The following is a 10,008-nucleotide window of genomic DNA, read 5'->3' as shown; positions in this document are numbered from 1 at the left end:
GAAAGTCAAGGCGGTGTGGTTTGATGACCATTGTGCTCAGTCATTAAAAAGGTTAAAAATGTCACTTGATGCCACACCAAGAGACGTTTGTAAGATCAGGGAAGAGCGCCATAATTACAAAATTGCACTCTCCACCAGGAAGAAGGAATTGCAGGACGAGGCATGGGAAAAATTAGATCTGGCTGCAGATACCAAAGATCATAAACTTTTTTGGGACATTGTAAATAGTCCGTTCTTGAAGAACGACAACATCCCTGAACTAACCTCGCATGTTAGTTGTCAGGCCTGGATAGCTCACTTCACTGGGATTTTTAATTCTGATTTTATCTCTGATTTTACTTCCGTTTTTAATTCTAATGTTTTAACTGATACACCAACCTGTTTTAAATGGGAGAAATTACTGTTTTCGGTGACATTAAGTGAGGTGATTGAGGCAATTGAAAAGAGTAAGGGGGGGAAAGCCCCGGGTCCGGACGGGGTCCCCGTGGACTTTTTCAAATCTGAGATTGTTCTATGGGCCCCCATTTTAACCCGTTATTTTAATGCTGCAATCGAGGATAAGTTACCAACCTCATGGGGTCAATCCATTTTAGTACCACTCTTTAAAAAGGGTTCTAGGGCCGAAGCACGAAACTATCGCCCAATTTCACTTTTAGACTCGTCGTTAAAGATTTTGAGTCGTATACTTCTGGTGAGATTAGAGTCCTGGGCCGAAGACAATAATGTTCTTTCGCCTATTCAGTTTGGGTTCCGAAGGGGTCTAGGAACCATGGAGCAGTGCGTGAACCTTGAACTTATTATCGGCAAGTACACTAAAGCCAAGGAGGGGAATTTGTTTATGTGCTTTGCCGATCTAAGTTCCGCATTTGATCTAGTGGAACACGCACTGCTCTGGCCAGTACTACTTGCCATGGGCGCACCACCCGAAATCATCCACCTCTTGGCTAGAATGTATAGTAGTCTTTCAAGTAAGGTTAGATTCGGAACAGACGGTGAATGCACCCCCCTTTTTAAAATTGGTAGAGGGATCCGACAAGGGTGCGTGCTTGCCCCCCTTTTATTCTCCCTTTTTATAAATCAGGTTGATCAATTTTTACAAGAATCTTATGCTGATGCCCCCATCATCAATGGAAAGCAAATACCCGTCCTTTTATACGCGGACGACACGGTCCTAATTTCCAGGACCGCGAACGGGCTGCAAAAGTTAATTGAGAAGTTTCATATTTTTATTCAGGGCAGAAAGCTTAAAATTAACAAGGGTAAGACTATGACCATGACTTGTGGTAAGAAAATAAAGAAAAACAAGTCATTCTTTTTAGATGGGGATAAACTTGAGGCTGTCCAACATTTTTGCTACTTAGGTATTACCTTTTCAGGAGATGGGAGATGGGTAAACAAGCAATCCTGTGTTGGTCTGAAGATGACCAGAAATACAAATTGCATCTTCAGATTCGCCTCTAAACTGGGGGGTCGTAGAACCCGAGAGATGATTTCCATCTATAACTCAAGGTGCATGTCCTCTGCCCTGTATGGAGCAGGGATATGGGGATATAATCCTCAGATTGCCCTGTCCATCCAGCAAGAGGAAAATAAGTACCTGAAACGACTATTATGCCTCCCCGTTTCTGCCTCAAACGAGATTACCCACAGAGAGCTAGGCATAAATTATGTCACAGACCTGATTGCATTGCGTCCCCTGTCCCTATGGCGGTCCATATGGGCCAAAGAAGAAACCAGGTTTACCCAGGAAGTAATTTTGGACTGTATCAAACTTGATCGACATTCGAAAATCCCCTGGCTAAAACACATTCACTCCTGGTATAAGACTCTCTTTGGTCAGGATATTTTTAAAGATATTTTAACAGAATCGGTTTTAACAAAGCGTGACCTCAAAACCACCTATTTGGATCATGCAAAAGGGACCAGAATGAAGGAGTATGCAATGCAAAGTACGTTCAAATTATACTTGGAGTACAACCTTAGCACAAGACTCCCATCCTATCTTACATTCGTTAGCATAATTCTCATCGCTTTGTTCTAGCACGCCTGAGGCTGGGAATAGTCCACCATTTGGTGGCTTTCCCTACCGTAAAAAAACCCGGGTTATGTCTGTGCCCATGCGATGGGAAATCTAAACAGAGCATCTGCCACTTTTTACTTTTTTGTAATTTCTATACTGGTTTTAGAAAGTTTTATTTGAAGCAACTATTTTTAGAACATAACATGTACAATACAAGAGCCGCAATACAATTGTTGTTTGATTTGGCTTCTCCGAATGTGTGCTATCGTGTGGCCACCTACATTATAAAATGTATCTGGCACAGGAAATCAATAATTATATGATTTCTTCCCTTCGTTATCCCCGTTCACCCGTTGGCCGTTACATTCTATGACTATTCGTGATTTACTGTTGAGTTACATTGTTTGTATGTGTATTTATTTTTGCACTGGCGTTTGCACAAACCCTTATCACAAACAAATTGCTGCTAAAATGTCTAAAGTGAACTAACTCCCTCCTCAACAACTACTGCTAAAATGTATACAGTGACCAAATTTAACTCTGTACCCAAAAGTGATATACCTTATTGATTTAACAATATCGGCATGGATAGTGATGTAATTTTAAACGTTTTATTATTTAACTTACATAAATTTGATTTCTAATTGTATTGATGTATGTTGCTATATGGTTGTACTTGTACAAACCGAATAAAGCATTTTGACTGACTGATACAACACTACCGCCCTCGCGCAATAACCACTCCACGCCAGTTATTAGCGTAAAAGGCCATTTATTAGGACAGGGTTGACCAACCATAACCAAACATCAAACAAACCCCCCAACAATCCCCAACAACATCTCTCTCATCTTTCCATTCTCTCCCATACTCCAAATACTCCATCCCACCTCACACCGCAACCTCCTCACTTATCCCATTCGCTTCCTCACTTCTCTTCCAACCTCCTCCATCATCTCCATCCATCGTAATCTGGTATGACGCACCCCCACCTTTCACCAGTATCCCCCTCCCCGGAAGGGTGAGTATGCCCGTCATGGACTCCCCCCCTCCCCTCCCAAATCCGCCACACTCACTCACAACCCGTCCTAAACTGGCACGCCTTATAGAATTCCACCCGATTACCCCCACCGAACTGTAGGGTGGGCGGGCGGGCGGCCAAAAACAAAGCTAACTTTTCCCCTGGGGCGCTGGAGAAGGAAGAGGAAGGACTTCCTCACCCAGCCCCCTTTATCCCTTCCTAAAAACCCCACCCCTTATCCCACCCCTCACTGTCCTGTCCCTCCCTTGCGCGAACACCCCGGGGGAAGACTAGTGTGCTGACCTTCCTTCCCCCGGGGGCCGCATTGTAGTGTATACACGCCCCCTCCTCCTCTGTGTATCTTAACTGTATATTTGTTTGTGCCAGCCACTGCGACGCATGCCTCTCTTCCGTGGCGTAAGGAAACTATGAGGGGGGGCTCCATGCAAGGTGCATGAAGGCCCCCCTCCTCCACACACACACACACTCTCCGGACTCAGTAGGGAGTTGTCAGCCGCCCCTGGTCAGAGCCGTACACAGTGCAGAAGCCCCCCCCCCCCCGGAGAACGGGATCCCCGTACCGCTGGGATTGCGGGGGCTATTATTACGCAGTTGTGTATACCACCACAACACTACACGCCCCCTCAGTGTATCCGTACACTGTTTATCCTACGTCTGTCACGCTTCTGTGTGCTAGCTCTTTTTTTACAACACTGCAGCCCCGCCACTAACACTGCACTGCTTCCTCCCCTCCCTCACACAGTACTGTCTCCCCCACAGCACTGCCCCCCCTCTGTGTACTTCAGCACAGTATACTCTACCACGTCACACTTCTGCGTGCCAGCCTTTGCTACAGCACTACTGCCCGCCTCTGCACTGCTTCCTCCCCTCACACAGTACTGCCTCCCCCCCTCCATGTGTCCCAACACAGTACAAGTTAACCCGCCCCTGACACAGCACTGCGTCCTACCGTTGGTGTATCCAAACACAGTATACTCCTTCCCTGTCAGCCCCTGCACAGCACAGCAGTCCACCCCCTGCCACAGCGCTGCCTCATCCCACCTATCCATTGTCCGCTCCTTCCCAGTCACACTTCTGTGTGCCAGCCACAGCACTAACAAGCATTGGCATAGCCAATAGGTCTCGCCTTTGGGACCTCATAAGTTTTGAGTTATGCAGCACAATATCCTTGGTGCAACAATATCAAGTGTTGCATGGCTAAACACTTATACGGTCCCAAAGGCGAGACCTATTGGCTATGCCAAAGCTTGTTTCTCCCAAAGCTAATACCACTATGGACAAAGGAGCCAGCACGGTGCCAGTCTTTAAATTATTCTATAAGAACATTATGCATTATGATGATATAATAAGAGTTTTTTTTACGTTGAGAAAATAAAAGAAAACTAAATATTCTAATGGGTGTGGTGTTATTATTCCCTTGATAATGGTTAATATGACTACAGGAATCTCAAATTGAAAGCATTTCACAGACTTCCGGCACCAGTGTTAGAAATGCACAACGTTAAATCAAATACAAGCTGAACGGAATCCCACAGTGATGCTGTCCACATAAATAATTACAGTCCGCAGTACACCAAGGTGCCAAAAATCACACATCAGAGACGCTCCCATCTAAACCCCAAGGCACACATCGAGCCAGCATAGCCAGCATTTGGATTTTGCACTAGCTACCTAAACAAAAACGAATTTAGGTTTAATATTTTCACGCTGACTCATAACGCGTCTTAGATCGCCGAGAACTCATGCTATTCAGGGAACAGCCGACGTGAAAGCTCCTTGGCAGGTCCTTCCGCCTGAGTGAGCAGCACCTGCTGAGCTGACCACCCGAGCGCTGCAACGTCTATGCGAATAAAGGGCAGTCTCTGGGCCCAGAGCTTCATATATGGCTCAACCTATCTGGGAACTTGCGCACAAGGAAGACAATGCCAAGTGTAGACATTTGTAAACGACTCCTCTGTTTAAACAAGCATATGTCATCTTAAATGGCGCAGCAAAGAATAGCAGAATGCAGCGAAATGGAATGCCACATTTTCTTACTACAGTTGATTCGTAATGTCAGAAATAGTCTGTAACGAGAAAACCGAAGCTAGGTGTTCGTGTATGCTTGTTGCAGGTATTCGAAGACCGTACAACATAGTTATGTACTCACATCCTTTCATTAAAAGGGTAACTGGTGGACATGCGCCTCAAATACGGATTGTAAAGGAATCCCTACTATAAATGATATTAAAAAGAGAAAAAAACAAAGCGGAAATCTAAGTATTTTATTTACAATCTAGCTATTCACCAGTACATTGACTATTTAGATCTCGTCCAGGAAGGGCATTCTAATAAAAAAGGTATGCAGAAATAAGCCACCTCTGTTCATTTCTTGCTAGGCGGGGACGGTTTTCTGACACTTTCATTCACTTCGTACTTCTTAAACTGTGTGTGGACTAGAATTCTCGGACTTCCCGTGGCTGGCAATTAATTTTACAATAACAGAAAAGCAATTCACAAAATGTACACTGAAGGTCAGTGTTAGCTCTAAGAAAATCTTGGTAACACACGCAGAGAGACAATATAAATATGCATTCCTTTACTTCGGAAGGTAATAGGTCTTTTGGAACCCGTAATCAATGTTTTCATTTTGGTGGGGGAGGGGCAGAGGGAGGCGCTTGGGAGAGCAAGGCTTAATGAGCTATGAAAGCCACATGGCCGCTGCGCGCGTGCACGCGCTCGTGACCGCAAGCTTGAGGCCAGGAAAAGATTGTGGAAGCACTTTGAAAAGACACTAACTAAATATCTCGCAGACATTAACTAAATATTTTCACGCTGACTCATAACGCGTCTTAGATCGCCGAGAACTCATGCTATTCAGGGAACAGCCGACGTGAAAGCTCCTTGGCAGGTCCTGCCGCCTGAGTGAGCAGCACTCAGTAATCAATGTTTTCCTTTCGGTGGGGGAGGGGCAGAGGGAGGCGCTTGGGAGAGCAAGGCTTAATGAGCCATGAAAACCACATGGCTGCTGCGCATGTGCATGAGCTCGTGAACGCACGCGTGAGGCCAGGTAAAGATTGTAGTAGCACTTTGAAAAGACACTAAATAAATGTCTCGCAGCGCAGCGCATGCGCTGGCTCAGCGAGACCTAAAAAGGCACATTTACTGGCGTGCTCTCGGAATAGGCTTGGACCGTCATGATGGCTGTCACGGATGCAGTTACTAGTGACTTATTCCATTTAAATTGGGCAAAATAACTTGGCCTCTGAGATATTGGTGCATGGCCACCGTTCTGGAAAAATAAATAACAAAGGTATTGTGTCGGAGGAACAGTGGTCTTTGCAGTTGCGATGTATCATGTTGTGTGCAAACAGTTGCATTTCCCACCACACCGCGCCTGGGCACTTGCACTACAACAGAAAAGAGCGAGTTAAGTCGCGAGTTTTGAATGGCTGTCCGAACAAATCGAAAAGACTTTGATCCAATCAGAGCAGGGGACACAATATACCAAGTGACGTCACCACTCTTTGCCCCAGAGAGCAGAAGGATGTTAAAGTTGTTGTGACTTTCATTGCCCGTATATTCTGTGAGTTCCTTAAGTGAGCCCTTTGTACCCCTCAGTATTTGATTCCAGTGCACTTACTATTCACATGTAAATCCTACCTGAGTGGGAAATGGAGCACAATTATACTCTACAAAGATCTCGGCATTTTAATTAAAATATATAGAGGGGAAATGGGACAAAAATATCATTTTTATTTAATAGCGTAAAACAATAGATGCGTTCCAGGATGCTCTGTTTGAATTGTAAAGAAAAGGTTACTGCCGTCTTGACAAAGAACTTATTTTTATAGGAAAATAAATGATTGTGAAATACACATATACTGCACTATTATAGTTGAACCACATCTAACAGCTCTCGGAGGCACACCGGCAGTGTGGGGAGTGGAGGGCTATACAGCGTGTACTTTATATTTTTTTTCTTGAAACATGACTCACTGAAAGGGTGTCAACGCATGCCTGACGGTTGCTCCTTGATGCAATACACCGTGTGGTGTGTAATTGTTAAGGCCATGCACCTCCTACATTCGGGGAGTTCACCCTTTGCTACTGTAGCGTTCCCACTTTGGCTTTCAATGACATGCTCATGGTAACACTCCAAACTGTTCAATCTCCACCCCACCCTGGAATGTGCAGCTCTATAACTCCACCCCCACGCCTGTCCATCAGGAAGGGCCAGTGGCGCAATGGATAACGCGTCTGACTACGGATCAGAAGATTCCAGGTTCAACTCCTGGCTGGCTAGAACCAAGGTTTCTTTTAACATCTTTAGAAGAATTCACAGTTTATAGTGAGAGGTCGCTATACACCTACTGGGCATTTATAGAACATTAAACTAATGACACAATTTCCTGTATGCATACCATTAAAGCTGGGGTGCCCTTCTTTGCTTCCACAGAAGGACCAGCGTTTTAATCGGGAAATAATCCAATGCATATGTAACCAGGCTCTCATTACACTTACAAGAACTACATAGCACAATGCTGAAATAGTCAATGTGTGCGATCGGACTACCTAGTTACAGAGAGGCTGGTCTTTAAGGGGAATGAGAAAAGTGTGGGGTCCCTGAAAGGGGCGTGGCCTATATAATTAGGGGCGTGGTGTAAACATGTAAACTAAAATTCCTTTAGCGTGCCAGCCCACTGCCAATACATTTGCATAGAACCACAATTTTATGGCAAGACCGGAGGCCCCTATTATGCTTTCTTATCTTGCTTTATTTTCAACAGCAGCCAAGATAAGTAAACATGCATTGGCATAGCCAATAGGTCTCGCCTTTGGGACCTTATAAGTGTTTAACCATGCAACAGTTAATGTTGTTGCACCAAGGATATTGTGCTGCATAACTAAATACTTATAAGGTCCCAAAAGCGAGACCTATTGGCTATGCCAATGCTTGTTCTTTCATGCAACAAATTGCCCACATCTCTGATTTAGCTGTCCAACAAGCCACTGTTAGAAGAATACAACCAATGGAGATGCAAGAATCCACAGTCAATTCCTTATTGTATAAATACATTTGTGAGTCACAAGTTTACTTGTGTAAAAAGGAATTTACTGTGGATTGCTGCCTCTCCATTGTTTGCATATATTTGATAGTGGCCACGAAGTTTAGAATACGCTAATTTATTGTTTAGAGAGTAATCATATTACACCGTGGCAAGCTCGATCCGTGTTGTGCACGTGGCTAAGGACTCCGCTGGTTAGTTTGTTCTGTTGAAGTGCAAGGTTGTCTGTCCCCTGCTGAGCCTGGGTGGCTGTCAAGTTCAGAGGCATCTTTGCTCAATCTCTGACGTTGATGTAATGTTGTATGCAAATTTAATTAGGTCGATGTGTTCTACAGATGGTATTAGTTAGCCTCCTAAATGGCTTGGAACCTTGCAACATATATGATGGCGCTAGGGAACATCTTTTGTTGGCGTAGAACAAGATATGACCATAACTTAATACTTATGTGCTTTTGAAGTGGCAACTACTTAGCCAACTACATGGTGTAGAGCCATGATACAGATTTAATTTGATCTGCATGTATTGCTGAGATGGACAAAGGTTAGCCAGATAATTGGCTTGGAACCTTATTTTGGCCATGATGGTAGCCAGGGTAATATCTAATTTGTGTCGCTAGTGTTGGTACATACGTGAAATGTGAATGAACAGGGTCAAAGTGGACTGGTGTCATATTTTGATAGGTAGGCATATTGTATGAAAGTTGCATTCAGTCTACTATGTTTTTGTTGATGGTCATGTTGTTTATCTGCCATATTTGCCTGTGATATCTAGAATCCGAGAGTTCTTCTTGATCAGCCTAGAAAATTGGTAACAATTTTGGCTCTTAACCAGATAACTTGTTTCGTGGCAGGGCACAACATTATACCCAATTCTTGTAATTATCTCGCTGAAAGCAGAAGGTTGGGCAGAGAGAAAATCACTATAACCTTTATTGTCGATAGATTTTCCATCCCCTAGGTCAACCCACTACTCCCAATAATCAAGCTTTTGGCGTCAGATGAACCGTTATTACACTGGTTTCCACAATTCGTGGCAGCACCTGCCTTCGGTATGCCTGGACCCAACAAAAGCCTGATGTAAAAGGTGGCGCCCACAGCGTGCAGGCCACTAAGCACCTACGAGGACCACGGTACCTATGGAAAATCACACCACACCTCCTTGACAACACACTTTAGTTTGGCATAGTGTTAAAAAAGGTCTGAGCTAACCCCAAAGGAGTCCTTTGATTCTTGAAAGGTGATAAAAGTCACACACAGAGCTAGAGATCACCCACCACCTGACTCTGGGACAGCTAAGTCTCCATCCTCCATGTCCCTTTTAAGTCCCATAAATGCCACCCTGCTGCGCTTCCCTGCCCATGTCAGAGAGACGAACAGGCTATCAAGCTTGTGAAAAAACCTAGCTTTCAAAGGGGAAAAGTGAGTTTTGAACGAGGTGCAGGCAGGGCGGGAGGAAAAACATTTTCGTATGGCCGCTCAATCCATCACGGAAAGAAGGAGCTTGTTCCAAAACTTAATTGAATTCTTGAGTTCGTTCATCATCTTGTCTACATTCCTGAGCTTATGTTCTGCATCGGTGTGTGTAACCCAGATACCCAAGTATTGAGACCCTTCCGTCTCCCAACGGAGAACGACCAACGGCAGTTGATCTGGGTGTTTCCCAATCAACCCCCCAAAGGGAACAAGAGTGATTAGCGAGCCTTAACTTTAAGGAGGAAACCCCACCAAAAGCTTCTAATAGCCGCAACAAGAGACCGACTAACCAGGGGATCATACATAAACTAGTGCGTCAACGCATACAATGAAATGATATGGGTGGAATAGCCCAACCGGATCAGCCAAGGCTCCATTTCTCTGTGCAACAACAGAGCAAAAGACTTGCTTGTTTGAACAAAACAAG

At 44.5% G+C, this 10,008-nt stretch overlaps 1 non-coding gene across 1 annotated transcript; it reads left to right on the top strand.

Annotated features, from left to right (window-relative positions):
- The first annotated feature begins 7,272 nt into the window (after positions 1 to 7,272).
- TRNAR-ACG (transfer RNA arginine (anticodon ACG)) lies at positions 7,273 to 7,350 on the top strand. The gene has a single exon. It is a non-coding gene; the product is annotated as a tRNA-Arg (tRNA).
- The last annotated feature ends 2,658 nt before the right edge of the window (positions 7,351 to 10,008 follow it).

Source organism: Triturus cristatus, chromosome 5_2 (assembly GCF_964204655.1).
Source record: "Triturus cristatus chromosome 5_2, aTriCri1.1, whole genome shotgun sequence".
Classification (NCBI taxonomy): Eukaryota; Metazoa; Chordata; class Amphibia; order Caudata; family Salamandridae; genus Triturus; species Triturus cristatus.
This window is presented reverse-complemented; position numbering and strand designations above follow the sequence as displayed.